Source organism: Staurois parvus, unplaced genomic scaffold (assembly GCF_062004578.1).
Source record: "Staurois parvus isolate SC_StPar_1 unplaced genomic scaffold, SC_StPar_1.0 ptg000299l, whole genome shotgun sequence".
Lineage (NCBI taxonomy): Eukaryota > Metazoa > Chordata > Amphibia > Anura > Ranidae > Staurois > Staurois parvus.
This window is the reverse complement of record NW_028318095.1, coordinates 2,932,103-2,950,255: the sequence shown is the minus strand read 5'-3', so window position 1 is coordinate 2,950,255 and position 18,153 is coordinate 2,932,103. Positions and strand designations below refer to the sequence as shown.

General features: G+C 41.0%; 1 protein-coding gene across 3 annotated transcripts in view; it reads left to right on the top strand.

Moving 5' to 3' along the window:
• Positions 1 to 18,153, top strand: part of ROBO1 (roundabout guidance receptor 1) — a 1,375,987-nt gene that overhangs the window by 1,136,838 nt on the left and 220,996 nt on the right. The gene's annotated exons all lie outside the window — the stretch shown is intronic.

Here is an 18,153-nt window from a genome sequence, read left to right as displayed (position 1 = left end):
ACATTCTGCTATCAACTTTTTACTTGGAAGATTATACCGCAATGTGAAGGTGATTCCTGGGAGATATTGGTTTATCTATGATGTGAAATAAATTCAGACATTGTAATCAGTTGGATATAAAAAAGAATATGATGCAACATATAAAGATCAAGGGCAAAAAATCCACAAGGTATGAAAAGGCTCCTTTTTCAGATAATGTGGTTTCAGACCATCCAAAGATGATAAAAGATGATATTTTAGTTTCTTGTGGGTGCCTGTGGGTTAAATCACTGACCAGGTTTTTTCAAGAACTTCAGTGTTAAGATCTTTGATCTCCCAAGATAAGGGGAGTGGATCGACTTATAGAAGTTGAAACATAAGGCTGAAATGCCAGTTTTGCAAACAGCTGTAAATAATCAGTTTGACAGTTCAACAAACATAGAGTTGCCTAGCTCAGCACACGCACAGCATTGGCAATCTCCCTTGCTGCCAGGAGGGCAGTGACAGGACCAATGGGCTTATCTACAGTATGTAGAACAACACAGTCAAGACCAGGGGCGGACTGACAACTCATGGGGCTCCCGGGCAATATGGGATCATGGGGCCCCTGTGTCCTTGCCCAAACTCAAAAAAGCCTATGAAAAAGGTACCAGGGGCATCTCATGGGGCCCCCTACTGACCCCGGGCCCTCGGGCAGTGCCCGAGTTTCCAAATGGTCAGTCCACCCCTGGTCAAGACCTAACACAGTCAAGACCAATACAGGCACTTGGATTTACATGTGCCATCTATGGGTCAGCATTTCAATCCAAGTAATAGATGCTGACCCTGATACCAGAAAATATAAATGGTGCCTGTCTCAGGTCCGGAAACGGTGGGGGTGAAAGAGGGATAGAACCATTTTCCAGAGCAGTATTATTATCTCTTTGACATGTAATAAACACCCACAAATGTAACACTATCCATATTAATTAGCATACACGCCCCTATCATGAGGAAAAATATCTAACACTAGGTCTACTTTAAAGTGGAATTCCACTGGCAACTATCTAACTAACACTACACCTACTCCTACCCCCGTTCTAAACCTATTCTATCTATCCCTATAATTAAAAGATTCCTAAACTTACCTATTCTGTAGCAGTTCCGGTCCGGTCTCCAGTGGCGGCTTCTGTGTGCAGGAGAGAAAGTGGACAATGGCTCCAAATGCCTGGGACATGACTTACAATGGGGCATCCATTGTTGGCTGCCCCTCCTTTACACAGAAGCTGCCTCTGACAGCTGAAGCTGGGACCAGACTGGAACGGCTTCATAATAGGTAAGTATAGGGATCTTTTCTTCAAAGTGTTAGATAGAATAGGCTTAGATTGGGGGGGGGGGGGGTGGAGTAGGTCTACCCTTAGTTAGATTGTGACTGGAATTCCACTTTAACTTACTTTAAAAAATCTTTTTGAACATGATATGAGAAAAAGAGGTATTTGTACAATATATTATGGCTTTGCTGAGGCACTTAGTCTTATCTGATGACAGGTTATCTGTAATGTCATTTGGTGAGTAACACAAAGCCTTACCATGTTTACAGCTATATAGCTGTTTCCTCGCATATTACCTCACAAAACCAGGGACTTATTGTGCAAACTCACAAAATATTCAAAAAGGCTTGGCTAACTGAATCCACCATTTACAAATAAGATAGCTTAGAGTTTGATGGTCTTGAAGTAATTAGTAAATATCTTCAGTAGATAGACAGCATTAAGAAATGGAGATGGTTGACTTTCAAGGAAGGGGTTCAACAGCTGAATGCAATGTGTCAGCCTTCTTTGCTGATAACAGTATCTTTTGATTAATGGCAAAGGGGCTTCAAAGAAGTATTGACTACATAAGATAAGTCTATGTGAATAGCTGTGTGGTCCTGATTATGTGCACATGGAAACTGATATATAGTAGGTAACTTGGTAGAAAAGTAATGACAATTAAGACACTTATGTGAGGGTGACCATCCTGGATGGTAAAAGGCTTTTGGTGTGCAGGCTGGATCCGAATGCCTCTAAACACCTGCAGGGGCTTGACTGCTTGATATAAACAGGAATGTTCTACTTGGGCAAAGGATCCTTTTAATGTCACTGTAGTGGCAAAGAAGGAGGTGGAGGGCAACACTGGCATATGCTACTGATTACATTGCTGAATGAATTGTTACCCTTAGAAAGATAATTTAGGCTGTGTTGAACCATTTGATTGTCTTCTCGTGTCTGTTGGCAGACAGTACCAATAGGTGGGTATTATTTTCCTGGTTAGCTAAGGAACATATTTTACCAGTTAGCTAAACATGAAGGATCCTATTTGTGACCACATATAACCTGCAAGCACCACAAAATGAAAGAAGATGTTTGATGACCATATAAACCAGTGGTCACTAAATGGCGGACCATGGTCCAGAACCGGACAAGAGACAGTCCCGTCTGGACTGCAGCCACACCACCAGCACCACCGGGTGCCCTCCCTTGGGCCCAGGCACGGACTGGCCATAGGGCACAATGGGTATTTGCCCAGTGGGCCGGGGCCGCCTGGTTTAAGATGACCGGGCTGCACAGCAGGAGGTGGCAACGGTGGCCTCTCTTCTTCACCGGGTGTCACACTGTGACAGCTCTGTAGCAGCGGTGGATGGGGCTGTGTCTGCTAGACAGGCTGTCTCTTTGCTGGACAAGCTGTCTCTTTGCTGGATGGGCTCTCTTTGCTGGATGGGCTGCTTCTGCTGGACGGGCTGTCTCTTTGCTGGATGGGCTGTCTCTGCTGGACAGTCTGTCTCTTTGCTGGATAAGCTGTTTCTTTGCTGGATGGGCTGCTTCTGCTGGATGGGCTGTCTCTTTGCTGGGTGGGCTGTCTCTGCTGGACGGGCTGTCTCTTTGCTGGACAGGCTGTCTCTTTGCTGGAGGGGCTGTCTCTTTGCTGGACGGGCTGTCTTTTTGCTGGAGGAGCTGTCTCTTTGCTGGACGGCTTTTCTCTTTGCTGGATGGGGATGTATTTGCTGTGTTGTTAGGGGCACTGTGTTGTGTTAGGGGTGCTCTGTTTTGTTAAGTGGTGCTGTGTTGTGTTAGGGGTGCTGTGTTTTGTTAAGGGGTGCTGTGATGTAAAGGGGGGCAGTGATGTGAAGGGAAAATAGGACACTGAGGGACTTCTTTAAAGAGAGAACTGTGATGTAGAAGGGACTACAGTGTGAAAGGTACGCTAAAGATCATAACGTAGCGGGGAACTGTGATGTGTTATATCGCTAACAAGATCATTTGATCAAGTGCAGCATAATCTGCCAACAAATATAATTTTTATGATGCCTTAAAACCATATCCACACAGAAGGGTTATACTGCAGGCCAGCAAAGAACTGGAATATGCAGGCCACAATAATTTCCTTCTGGTCATTCGGTATTCCTGAAAATCTAAATCGGACCACACACAAGATCTCTCCTGATTTGGGTGAACAGTTCTCTAATAGATGTTGTCTGCAAAGCCTATGAATGGTGTGAGAAGCCAAAGAAAGCTGCCAAAATGACTACATGTGATGTCACACACTGTGATGTAATAAGTGCATCTTAAATCCTGCCGGAACGATATGCAGATTGGGTGACAATGTTGAGGATGGTCACTTCCCATACATTTACAAACATCAATAAATCTGGTCCAAAACAGCCTCTCTTAAATGATCATCCAGCTTATGGCCAGTGGACTGTAAATGCACCTTACTCTAATAGGTGAATGACTTTTAAAGAATATACAAGACTGTAGTAAAATCTATTTGAAAGCTGGCATACCTTTTTTATTAATTTATATAGGTTGTTCAAATTTCACATGTTGGTAGAGTAACTCTTCCTCTATATCAACTGTTCTTCTTTTACCTTGCAGGTATATAAAGAATTGCAAGCAGAAGCAACGTGCCGCCATTGAGTTCTACTCGCTGTCAATTGGTGTCAGTGGTCGCAATTGATGGTCTCCTACTGCATGGTTTGTCTTCAATGCAGGTTTCCCCTTCTTTAAACTTATTCATCCATCTGTGCACATTGCTCTTCTCAATTACATAATCTCCATAAACATTCTGTAGCCTTCTGTGTATGTCAGACAGCCTGCACCCCTCTTTCATCAAAAACTCAATGATTTCACGTTGCTTCTGCTGGGAATCCATTATTTACCTGCAATGAAGAAGAAGAAGAGTTACTATAGAGCAAGAGTTACGCTACCAACAAGTGAAATTTGAACAACCTACAGTATGTTAATAACTATTAATGTCAACAAAAAGTTATGCCCACTTTTGAATTACATTTGGTACAGCCTTGTAGATTGAATGATGAGAACCATATGCTAGCCGAATACCAGGTATTAGATGCGTCATGTCCTTACTTCACAGACAATTTCACCTTCTGAGGCCTTGGAATAGCTCTTTAAACCCTTGACCTGCACATGAGCCCTGAAGGAATGTAGGGCCTGTTTTCATCACTTTTTACGTATCAGGAATATTTATTATCCTGGCTGTGGGTTCTGTTGTTTTATCTTTTGATATAAAGTTCAGCTGTGTAATTGAGAAAGTCAGATTATAATGACATTACACAAGATGAATCATTTTCATTCACATCTTCAGGAACAATAAATGAATCTGATGACGGTGATTACACATATCTGATTAGAAAAGCACTTATCATTTGTATTGTCTAGTAGGTCCTAATGACTTATGAATGTCTTTACATTGTTGAGATAACTTTGGCTGGCAGTGGATCAGAAGGCATGATGGAATCTCGTTTGATCCTACTGGCTGAGCACATCTGTAGAGATTTGTGGGCCCACTGACATGTGGTAACAATTTGGGTTTCTGTGTCTGTTGATACTGTAAAGATGTGTCTATGGATTGTAGAAACATCTGCAGGTTTCTGCTAAAGACATTTTCACAAGTTATTGAAATGCCAGAACATTTATATGCATTTAATGCTGACTGTAAACTGGCCACTAGTGACCAAGTGCTAATAAGTGTTGATCAGCCAATAAAATGGAAGCACTGGCTTCTTCCCTACTAAAACTGAATTATGGGAGTATATGCTGAAGTGGCATCTATAGTGGTTCAGCAGCTTTCTCTTCCTATATGATAATCAATGGCCTCTCCTGAATAGGAAACTTATTGCCGGCTCTAATTTGTAAAGATAAAGGGTCAGGGCAGCATCATGTGTCCCTTGACAGACCTTCCCTAACTGTACTGTGATGGTGGTATACCCAGGATACCAACAGTACAAACAAATAGCAACCACCCCAACCTATAACTGGCCTTTGCACCAAGAAGATGGAAGGGTGACATGTCAAAAAACAACAACTGAATATACACTCAGGATATCGGTCACACTTAGTCATCATGTGGTCCATAGATATCACATGACTGGCATTTCACATTAAAAATTGGAATCTTAGATCAAGGATTCATTTTTTTGTGAGAAAAGAGACAAAACCCATCTCTAGCAAATATTAAAGCCTAACTGTAGCTAAAAACAGAAACAACAGCACAAGTGTCCCAAGTTCTGATTCCTCTTCTTTTAGTTGAAATCCTCCTCCAATCATGCCTCTCCCCACAAACCTCCACCACCGTAATCTTCTAGTGTGGTGGGGATTATATCTCATCAAGAAAGCCTGACTATGCCCACCCTTTGCGCATAGCTTTGCCATTCAGCAGTACTTCAGCTTCTATGAATGAAACAGGATCTATGAATGTAGGGGTTGGAACTATTAATCATCCGCCTGTTCTCCATTCATAAATTTCTTTTTATTCATAGAAGCTGTAGTATGGCTTCTATGAGCGACACAGCTGGGCAGAAATGGTGGGCATAGTTGGGCTCCCTTGATGAAAGACTGTGACAGCCTCTTAGCTGTAATAATCCCTGTTGCACAGGAAGATTACAGCTGTGGAGGTGGTGGGTGGGGTCAGGGACCTAGGAGAATTTCAACAAAAAGAAGAAGAATCAGCACAAAGGACACATCCATTGACTGTAAGCCATGTCCCTTGTGATCATTTTTCTGTTTTTAATTTTAGCTATGCTTAGGCTTCAAGCTTCAAACCTCCTCCCAACCCCCTTTAACCCATTCTACATGTTTTTTTTTATTTATTCATCTAGTTAAACAAGTTCTAATCAACTAAGTTTGCCATCTGTGTCCCTTGCCAGTGCTGTTTCTGGGTGCAGAGGATCGCTAATCCAGCACTGCAGATGCGCTTGCATCGGACAATCCCCTAATGCTGACGTCACTCCTCTTCTGGATCCTGAAATGGCCCTTCCATTGAATAGTTAGTGAGAATTGTCTACACCACTGCCTGTGTGATGTGGACACCCTAAGAAGGAGACCACCTCATGTAAACAAAGAGAAAAGAAGCCTTGGGAATGGTGTGCCATGTGACTGTGGCTAAAGGTATGTAGTAATGTCATGTAGATAGTTGCAATTGCAATTAATTAGAGAAGATGAGAGCCAGCAGTGATATGGGGTTAATATTTACCCAGAGATGAGTTTTAACAAACTAAGCTGTGTTGTCTAGCTATGCTGATAATGATAAAAACATAAAAAGGACATACCTAAACTCAGACTGTCTTGCTTGTTGTCACTTCCTTAGAAATGTAATGTTTTGACTGCCCTACTTCTAGAACTAAGCTTTCTATTTTGCCATGATGTTTAGATTCCCAACCTTGGTAAACCACTGTGGCTGTAATGAAGATAATGTGTAGAATAGTATATTAGATAGAATTATACATTTGAAAGGTTTCTGTTGATTTCTTAGCAAGCAGAAGTATGACCGGCTGTGTATTTATTGCTAATCTATTTCTGGCAGCAATGTGTCCATCATCATTTTTTCTAAAATCTTCCAGAAGCCACAGGTAGACCTGTGACCTATCCAAACTCTCTAGCCCCATGACAAAATCTGAGCCCACCTAAACTTTTAGTATACCTTAGCTAAAAACTTTCCAGCTGCATCAACACAAAATGTGTGCAAAGTCTTACAGTTATTTATTTATTTTTTTTAGAAAACAGCAGTATCCAGGGTAGTAAAGCCTTACCCTGACACAATACTGGTACTACTCTGTAGAAGCAGTGGTCTTTCTGCAGGGATCCAACATACTCCTTATGGAGTCAGACTTATAGCTGTGCAATCAGAAAAGCCCATGCTCCCTGCTGATCTGACAGCTCTGGTTCTGAAGGAAGGATGGTGGTGGCTGCTTTCCAAATAAAAGAAGTGTAAGACTTTGTACACCTTTTGCTTTGATGGACCTTGAATGTGTTTTGCTGTTTTAAGCTGAAAGTTAATTTCAGTTGGCATTTAAGAACAGACCCTACCTGAAAATCTGCTAGTCCTGGTAATAGCCAGAAGGCTTGTTGTAACTAAAACCAATTTGAGACTCTTGTAAGCTGCCGTTGGAATGTCAGCCTTAAAGCTGGTACACATGGGCCGAATATTGGCCCTTACCAGCCGGTTCAACAAAATTCGGCCAATATTTGGCGAGTGTGTACAGCAGCGTGTCTGACAGAAGCCCACCTAATGTACAGCGTCTGTCGAATGGGCATGCTGGAAAACTAGTCAATGGCTGCAAGCGTTGATCAATGTGTCCTGGCAGGGGATGGTACCCCTATCAGAACACAATAGCACAGTGGGGGCATTCATTGTACTAACATCGCTTGTGTTAGTATAGCGATCTGTCATTTTTTTTTGTTTAGCCCACTGGATAAAAGGAAAAAAACCTATAGCGTGTACTGTGTCCGCAGGGCGGATCTATCAATGGAGAAAATTCTAGTTGCCTCACTGTGTCTGACTTCTGGGCTTCACTAATGAATTTAAGTTCTCTTATCTACTGACCTTCCTCTGCTCCACACACGCACACACACCTGCATATACTTTTTTGTATATTAAGCAGAATAAATACCTTTAATCATGGTGAAGCCTCCAACTTTCTGATCCCTCATCTAGACGAACATGCAGTAGTATCAGTCACACATCCCAGGATGCAGTGTTTTAGCCATGTACAAGTATTTAGGACCTGGCAGAGCTCCCTGCAGCATGTCTGCATGGAATCATGTGCATGCGCAGGCATGTCACAGAGCTCTGTTGGGTCCTAAATACTTGTCAGGAATATCAGTCTCCAAGAAAAAGGAAATTCAAGATGGCGGCATAGAAACAGAGAACTACAACTGCAAGGAAGACAACACTAAAACTCTAAGCACTAGTAAGATTTTTTTTTTATATATAGAGATATAGGTATGGTGAAGTCCCTCTTTAGGTACTTTAAAATCACATAACCAAAACAAGCATGCTGTAAATAAGTGTTGAAATTGTGTCGGAAATCCATGTTTGTTCTTGGGTTCTTGGTCACTTACTCAGACAGCATTGAAGCTAAACTAATATGATGGCCAGGTAACTAGCATTCTTAAATGTAGAATTAAGCAATGCCAGCTTCTTTTTTTCTCTTTACAGAAATAACCTTGTTTAGTCTTCTCTTGAGCCCATAATTCTAGGTTAATGTTTTGTACTAAGCTGCTAGTTGTGCGGGGGTCTTCACCTATGTAGCCTAATCTTTGGTTCTCGTCATCGTGGCAGTGAGAAGAATAGTTGTTGATTGTCTGTAGATTGTCCTGTTAAATTGGATTTATGGAATATCGGTTCTTTAAAGTGACTTTCTCTCTTTCAGTCCATTCTCTTTCTGTAAATCAGCAGTCATTTTTGCACAATTGGTGAACTATAGTTTTTTTTTTTTTTGAGTTTAGTTTTGCTAAATTGTTGGAAGATTTAGCTTTCCATTTCCCCCCACACTCTTATCTCTAAAATGTCAGTTTGTTCAATTACTCCAGGCATTCTTGTCATGTATTACAAACTAGGAAATAAGGTCAGGAAATGAATAGCTGTCCATAAACTTCTGGCTGAAGTTATTACATGGATTATTACACTAGCGAACTTGATTAGCAGACTGATAACTTCTCTCAAATGCTGATCCATTGGCATGGTGCTTAAAATATGTTGTTGCTATTTCTTTCTGGATGTCATGATTAATGAAATAGGAAATATTGATTGCAATATAATATGAAATATAGACAAACACAAAAAAAATCAGTACTGTGCCTTGCATTTCATATAACTACTAAACCCTAACTTTAAAAAGGGTTATAATATGTGAGGGCGTCACTAATATCTAAGAGCTACTGATTCATACCACAAAGTGTTCATGAACATAAACCAGAGAAAATGTATTAGGTGATGTTTATAAAACTTTTTGTGAAACTTGTTATACTTAGCTGCCATTTTTGGCAAAAGGAAACAAAAAGTTGACAGTTTAAATGAGATTGCAAAAAAGTAAGAACATTGTTGGAAAAAATAAATAATAATAATATTCTACTTTATTTTTAAATATTATCATTTTGAAAAATTTCCATGAATGTCATTAATGTTATTTTTATCCATTTTGTGTTGGATGGTTCTTTTAGTGCCATGAATATTAACAGTTATTAGCAGTCACAAATTTGAACTATATTTAAAACTGAGGTACCTTATGTCTACTGCTGTCTCACATTCCTGATGAAGTCTGTGCAAGGATTTGTTGATTTGGATAAGGCTAGCCATACAGGCATATACAGGTGAAACTCGAAAAATTAGAATATTGTGCCAAAGTTCTTTTATTTCAGTAATGCAACTTAAAAGGTGAAACTAATATATGAGATAGACTCATTACATGCAAATCAAGATAGTTCAAGCCGTGATTTGTCATAATTGTGATGAATATGGCTTACAGCTCATGAAAACCCCAAATCCACAATCTCAGAAAATTAGAATATTACATGCAATCAATAAAACAAGGATTGTACATAGAACAATATCAGACCTCTGAAAAGTATAAGCATGCAAATGTACTCAGTACTTGGTTTGGACCCCTTTTGCAGCCATTACTGCCTCAGTGCGGCGTGGCATGGAAGCTATCAGCCTGTGGCACTACTGAGGTGTTATGGAAGATCAGGATGCTTCAATAGCGGCCTTCAGCTCTTCTGCATTGTTCGGTCTCATGTCTCTCATCTTTCTCTTGGCAATTCCCCATAGATTCTCTATGGGGTTCAGGTCAGGCGAGTTTGCTGGCCAATCAAGCACAGTAATCCCACGGTCATTGAACCAGGTTTTGGTGCTTTTGGCAGTGTGGGCAGGTGCCAAGTCCTGCTGGAAAATGAAGTCAGCATCCCCATAAAACTCATCTGCAGAAGGAAGCATGAAGTGCTCCAAAATCTCCTGGTAGACGGCCACGTTGACCCTGGACTTAATGAAGCACAGTGGACCAACACCAGCAGATGACATGGCTCCCCAAATCAACACAGACTGTGGAAACTTCACACTGGACTTCAAGCATATTGCAGTGTGGGCCTCTCCATTCTTCCTCCATACTCTGGGTCCTTGGTTTCCAAATGAGATGCAAAAGTTGCTCTCATCAGAAAAGAGGACCTTAGACCACTGAGCAACAGACCAGGTCTGCTTTTCTTTAGCCCAGGTAAGACGCTTCTGATGTTGTTTGTTGTTCAGGTGCGACTTGACAAGAGGAATATGACATTTGAAGCCTATGTCCAGGATCCGTCTGTGTGTGATGGCTCTTGATGCACTGACTCCAGCCTCAGTCCACTCCCTGTGAAAGTCCCCAACACTTTTGAATGGCCTGCTGTCATCCCTACTGCTTGTGCACCTTTTTCTTCCACACTTTTCCCTTCCACATAACTTTCTATTAATGTGCTTTGATACAGCACTTTGGGAACATCCAACTTCTTTTGCAATTACCTTTTGAGGCTTTCCCTCCTTATGGAGGGTGTCAATGATGGTTTTCTGCACAACTGTCAGGTCAGCAGTCTTTCCCATGATTGTGATTCCTACTGAACCAGTCTGAGAGACCATTTAAAGGCTCAGGAACCCTTTGCAGGTGTTATGGCTTAATTAGCTGATTAGAGTGGGACACTTTGAGCCTAGAATATTGCACCTTTTCACAATATTCTAATTTTCTGAGATTGTGGATTTGGGGTTTTCATGAGCTGTAAGCCATAATCATCACAATTATGACAAATCATGGCTTGAACTATCTTGCTTTGCATGTAATGAGTCTATCTCATATATTGGTTTCACCTTTTAAGTTGCATTACTGAAATAAATTAACTTTTGTACGATATTCTAATTTTTCAAGTTTCACCTGTATTTTTCTCATTCAGCCCATGGATAGAAGAATCTCCTCCAAAAGCTATTTTATGTAGACAACTGCAGCTTCCAGGGCTGTCTGAATATACAAACAGTAACTGCATCTGATAGCATGCATCACTATCAGGCTGAAACTTTCTCAACTAGCTACTTTTCATTCCAAGTTTGTCTAGCCAGGTGGCACTTGCATGGCCACCCACAGCTTGAATTTCATTTGTTTCTGCGGGATTGGCCTTCATTTGAGCTGTGTATGGCCAACTGTATTGTAAAACTGTTTAAACTATAGATTTTTAATGGTCCTGCACCATGGATAATCAGAATCCTATTTCTTTGGTGCAAACTGTTAAAATCCAAGATGGGGAGTTGGGGTTATCAAGCTCAGAAACATATATAAAAGTAGAAAACCTATTTTCATGTCCTTTCCTACTGCTAATGAGCAAGTCTCCCAGCTAGCAAACTGACCTCTACCCTTGAGTTTATCCATTGTTTAAAGGGTGCCACTGAGCTATCTCTGGAAAAGTTCACTGGAAAATCAGTGCCGTTTGGGATGGGTTCATGCAGACCTAACCTATTTGTGGAAATCCATTGGAAACTAATGAGATGATCAAGTTGTGAAAAAGTCAGAGTGTCATAGCAATGATCAGCTGGATAGCATGGATTCCAGAGTTTGAATAGATATGGATAGATCATGCACTTACATCTAGAAAATTGATACCTTCTATATTAGAGTGGACAGCTGGTTTTGAATACATATGTCCAAGTGGATTTATTATTAATATTATTATATTATTATACAGGATTTATATAGCGCCAAGAGTTTGCTCAGTGCTGTACATTATAATGGGAGACAGTACACGAGACAGTACAGTAACAATACGATTCAATACACAAGGGATTTGAGGGCCCTGCTCCTTGGAACTTACAATCTAGGAGGGAGGGGATAGTGGTACAGGAGGAAATAGCTGTGGGGGATGGAGTGGTAGGAAGAATGGAGAAGTTCAGTAAGTAGCTGAGGGCGGGGTAGGCTTCCCTGAAGAGATAGGTTTTCAGAGTGCGCTTAAAGGTGAGGAGAGTAGGAAATAGTCTGATGGATTGGGGTAGGGAGTTCCAGAGGATGGGGGAAGCCCTGGAGAAGTCCTGGAGACGGGCATGGGAGGAGGAGACCAGGGAACTAGTAGGAGGTCTTGTGAGGAGCAGAGAGTACGTTTTGGGTGGTATTTGGATACGAGATCGGTGATGTAGTTTGGGGCAGTATTATGAACAGCTTTATACGTCAATGTTAGTATTTTGAATTTTATCCATTGGGTAATCAGAAGCCAGTGGAGGGAATGGCAGAGAGGGGTGGCAGATACGGAGTGGTTAGTAAGGTGGATGAGTCTGGCTGCAGCATTCAAGATAGACTGAAGCAGGGATAGCCTGCGGTGAGGTAAGCCGATGAGGAGGGAGTTACAGTAGTCGAGGCGTGATATAATGAGGGAGTGAATGAGTTGCTGAGTGGTTTCCGGGGTTAGGAATGGACGTATTTTGGAGATGTTGCGGAGGTGAAGTCTACATGAGTTTGTCAGCGAATGGACCTGGGGCTGGAAGGACAGATTGGAGTCTAGGATGACACCTAGTACTCTGGCTTGAGGGGAGGGACTGATGGTGGTGTTGTTGGTCTTGATGGAGAAGTCGGGAGGGGGGCCCAGGCTGGGGGGAAAACTAGGAGCTCAGTTTTGGAAAGATTCAGTTTGAGGAAGTGGAGTGACATCCAATCCGATATGTTGCTCAGTAGGCTTGTGATACGGGCGGAGACTGAAGGGGTGAGGTGAGGGGTAGAGAGATAGATTTCCATGTCATGCATAGAGATGGTAGTTGAAGCTGTGAGAGTGTATCAATTGGCCAAGGGAAAATATTAGGTGATTGTTTTCTTTAACAATTCCCTGTAAAATTTATCATTGTTTGAGAAATACCCATCAGAAATTAGGTCATCCTTCTACATAGCCTAACATTATTTCTTTCCCTATTGATATTTGTTTGACATCTACTGATTTAAATATCAGAAAAAATACTGTAAGTTTCAGGCATTTCCAAATATATTGCTTGCTGCGCTGAACCTACGTGCTAACATTTAACCCATTGTGCCTGGGTACATACATGTAATGTTGTCATTAGATGGTGCCTGATACATGCTTAGGAAGCCGCTGATTGGGTCTGTGTCATTGCTGCTTCCCCAATTGAAAAAGTTGCCATGTGAGGCGATTAAGTACATAAAAATTTTGGAAACACCTAAAGCTTATTTTTTTAACTCTCTTCAATTAAAATTTTCAAGGAATTTCTATTGTTTTTATATACCTCGCTTTTAGATTTACCAGAACATATTTTGATACTTAAATTTTTTTTTTTCTAGTCGTGTGGCTAAAAATTGTCATTCTTATCTCTCTAGTGGAAAAAAGATTTCCCTTATTGTGCAGGGACTTTAAAGTGATAATAAAGGTTCAGTTTTTGTTTTAAATAACAAACATACCTTCTCTGTGCTATGGTTTTTGCACAGAGCAGCCCTGATCCTCTTCTCCTCATGTCCCCCGCTGCTGCTCCTGGCTCTTCCTCTCTGAACAGTGTTCCAAATAGCAAAACACTTGCTATGGGGCCCTGGTGCATGCTCGCTACCGAGCCCTGCTCTATGTGTCCATGAGACATGTAGAGCAGCAGCTCGGCCTCGCTCCCCCCCACCACCCCCCGCTTTCACCTCAGTGGCTCACTGGCTGTGATTGTCAATGGTGGGAGCCAATGACTCCCGCTGCTGTGTTTCAGCCAGTGAGGAAAAAGAGACCCAGGACAGCTGAGGCTCCTGTGCACATTGTATTGTTATATTTCATTGATAAAAAAAAAAACAGTTTGACCCTGCCATAAATCCATTGCTCTCTTCTGTGCACTCTACAATCTTATCCTAAATATTATCAGGAAGTTTGTTAGAGCTACAGGAATGACACCTCCCTCATGTTAAGTAGAAAAGAAGAAGATGATGTTTCTGTAATCCTGTCCTAGGGTGACAATGTTTCCCAACCCTAGGACTGTGCTACTGTCAAGGTCACCAAGTAAAAATAAAGGGAAAAAGGCTGAAGAAAAATCATCTAAGGACTGGTAAGCTGCAATATATTAAAAGTTTGTTCTTGGGTTTAGACACTTTAATCTCTTCTCCAGCACTTCCAGTCAGTGTTCTACATGTTCTGTTTTTTCTTATCTGCATTACCTTGGGGAAATAAGTATGGCAGGTTCATGCAATGTGAAGAAAAGTTTGCATGTGCTTTATATATATATATATATTTTTTTTTTTTTTTTGTCTCGTGGCATTGATCCCTTGCCTCTAATAGAGGGCAGTGGGGGAGGCTTAAGTCCCTGCCTTATGTTATCTGGAAAAATGTTAATAGGAGGAAACAGCACAGTTCAGAATGTTATTTTTTTTTCGTAGTTGTATATCGATGGCTTGGATGGTACATACAAGCAAGGAGAATGCTTACTTAAAGTGAACAAGTTAATTCAATCTGACTTTTTGTTGCCTTTAGAACTATACTTGTTCACTTTTTTAGTTGAGTTTTAATTGGAACAAATGTTATGCATTCACAGAATAGACAGTTGTGATGCTACGGAAACATATTAATTGAGTCAGCCCTTTTAATAATAATACATCATTATGGAGACCCTTCTTACAGATTTAACGGCAGCAAAGACATGACTATTAGGAATTAGGACTCAGATAAATTGGTGGTATTAATACTGCTGTCACAGACACTCATTTATTTCTTCTTCATCTCCAGAAGACAACTGCTTTCTTGTGACTTTGTGAGTTTAGCTATTTTCTCAGACTTCAGTAAAAGATAATCATATTTTGGCTAAACAGAAAGATTTGGATGAGGTTCGCATTTTGGTGTGTCTGCAGGGATAGTCAGGGAAGACAGCCATCTTGATGTGGACAATCTTATCAGTAATGTTTTTAATGTTTTAAGAAATGTGTTTTTATGTTAATATTGTAGGAAACAACCTATAAACCTAGCCAAAAACAGCCCGAGGATTGAATGAGAGAAAATCAGTCGATTTCCCCATTATTCAAGTAATCTTCATTGCCACCTATTGCATTCAACAGATGTATTATTATTATACAGGATTTATATAGCACCAATGGTTTGCTCAGCACTTTACATTATAAAGGGAGACAATACAGCAACGATGCAGCTCAATACAAGAGGGTTAGGAGGGCCCTGCTCCTTGGAGCTTACAATCTAAGAGCACCTGTGGCTGCTTGAATACCCAAATAATAACTGAATTTGATAGAATGCAGTCACTGGTTAGGCAATAATTTTCCACTTAATTTTATCAAGCTTGGGGAAGTGGGGGGTGCATGCAGGATCATCAATGGCTAAGACTTTGGAGGATTCAGGGGAAATTTCCTGAAATTCAAGCCATATATGGCCAGCATTATTATATGGGGCAGCCATATTGATGATTACATAATCCTGAGCTGCTTCCTGCTTTGGAAAATCACTGATTCATTTTCTAATTTTCTTAGATATCTACTCCATATGGGCAAACGTTTATAGACACCTAACCATACTATCCCAAAAGGACGTCATCACCCCCTTTGTGGCTATAACAGCTTCCACTCTTTCAGGAAGGTTTATAACAATATTTGTGTTATCAGGTACTGATGTTGGACAAGAAGGCCTGGCTTGTTATTGGTGTTCCAAATCATCCCAAAGGTGTTCACTAGGGTTGAGGTGAAGACTTTCCACAACAAAATCATGTCTTTATGGTCCTGGCTTTGTGGACAGGGGCACAGTTATATAAAAAAAAGGGCCCGCCCCAAACTATTGTCACAAGGTTGTAAGCTCATAAATGTCTAAAAGTCTTGTATGCTTTAGCATTAGTGAGATTATTCACAGGAAACACCTGAATTTAAGCATTTTGAGGGGTATACCATATAGTGTAACTTTAGATCACTCTAACCGGCAGAGGATCACACTGTTTTGGAAACCAGGCAACTGAGACAGTCTAAAGATGATGCAATTTTCATTCCTTCCACCTGGGGTGAAAGGAAAGAAAATAGCTTGAGTCCCCCATCAACAGTCCGTTTTGATTGGGGAATACCTACCGCAGCACTATTGTTTTCTGCCAGTGTGTGTGTGTGGGGGAATGGGGGGCCCTTTCCAGTCAGCAGAACACAATGATTACTGCTAGCGGCTTTATCTGCTGGCAGTAATCACCTGTAAAAAAATCTGACATGCTGGTTGTACCAGAGTTGATTGATGGATTGACTTGGGTACAATCAGCCTGCCCATACATGGATCAAAAATCGTCCGATTCAGAAGGGACCAGCCGAATTTGTATCCCTGCATGGCCAGCTTAATATGATTGTTTTGATTCTTTATGGATTGGATATACTGTAGCTTCATAAAATGTTTCAAACCATTTTACTTACAACTATTAATATGTATTACTCATGTTTTCATTTTTATTAGCAGAACACATGTACAAACGGAAATGTAGTTAGTATTTCTGTTATACAGAGCACCAGTTCATTCCAGGCAAACATCTTGTTAGCATGCATGCTTCTTTTTCTTTTTTTTTTACTTGAGAATGTTAGTGTATCTTATGTGTAAAACTAATGGTATTCTCTGTACAAAAATGTTTATTCTATGACCTTGGAACAAAACTGATTTCAGTACGATGCATTTGAATGCTATTATGTGACTGCAGGATACCCGCCGCCTCTAAATAAGACTTCCTTTAATGATTTTAGCTTGCTTTGCCATTCAAGAAAATTATATATCTTGTCAAACTCTATCTTGATTACCTAGTTATTTTTGCACCGTTCAATTACAAGCACATATTCACAGCTTTTATGTTTTAGCGTTATTTTTTTTTATCAGGCTGCTTAGAAATTTCTTAATACACATTATGATTAGCAACCTTCAAAGTTCTGCAAAAGCGGCCACTGTTTCAAACAGATAAAATCTTGATTATTTTGAGCTTTCTGCAAAATACATTGTTGGTTATTACGATAATGGATGGATTTGGCAACCCGCAATTTAGAATATCAAAATTTCCTTTTCAATCAATAGTAAGGGCACAGTTTTACAAGCATCCGAGCACAGCTTTGGGACTATGTAAGTGGCCCTGTATTTAGGACATTGTTTTGAAGTGGTGGGTTGTGAAGGGAGATGTCAACATTGACATCCTGTCAGTTTTTCTGGTGGGATAGCAATAAGAATAATCTTATTGGTTGCTAGGAGCAGCAAAAATTGTTGTGTGTATTGACAAAATACATCAATGCTTTATTAGAGAGTAGCAAGCTGTACATCATTCTCATAGAGAAGAGGCCTTCAGAATGGGAAGCCTATGATCCACTGTAGTGAGTAATTGGAGGCCTTTCACAATTCTTTATTTTTTTCTGATCCTATATTAACCGCTTCCCGACTGCCCTATAGCAGCAATACTGCTACAGGGCGGCACGGGTGCACAAAATCATGTATATATAATTGATTTTGCATTTCTGGCTAGGGGGCTCACGCGTGCTGCACGAGCCCTACCTGCACTGCCATTCGCGGCTGTCAATCACTGGGTCTCAACCGGTGATTTCCGAGGATCTCCGACAGGGAGGAGAACTGTTTTGTTTACTAACAGTTCTTCCTGTCAGCTCAGGCACACTGATTTGGGTGGCTGTGCACAGCCTTTCAAACCAGTGTGATTTCAGTGAAGCCCACTGACACCGACCCTAGTAAAACACTCCCAGCGCACAGTTAACCCTTTGATTGACCCTCATGTTAACCCCTTTCTGCCCAGTGCCATTAGTACAGTGGCAGTGCTTTTTTTTAGCACTGATCACTGCATTGGTGTCACTGGGGATGTCAATGACACCAAGTCAGTTCACCCCAGTATCAGAATGTCCGCTGCAGTCCCGCAGTCCTGCTATAAGTCACTGAT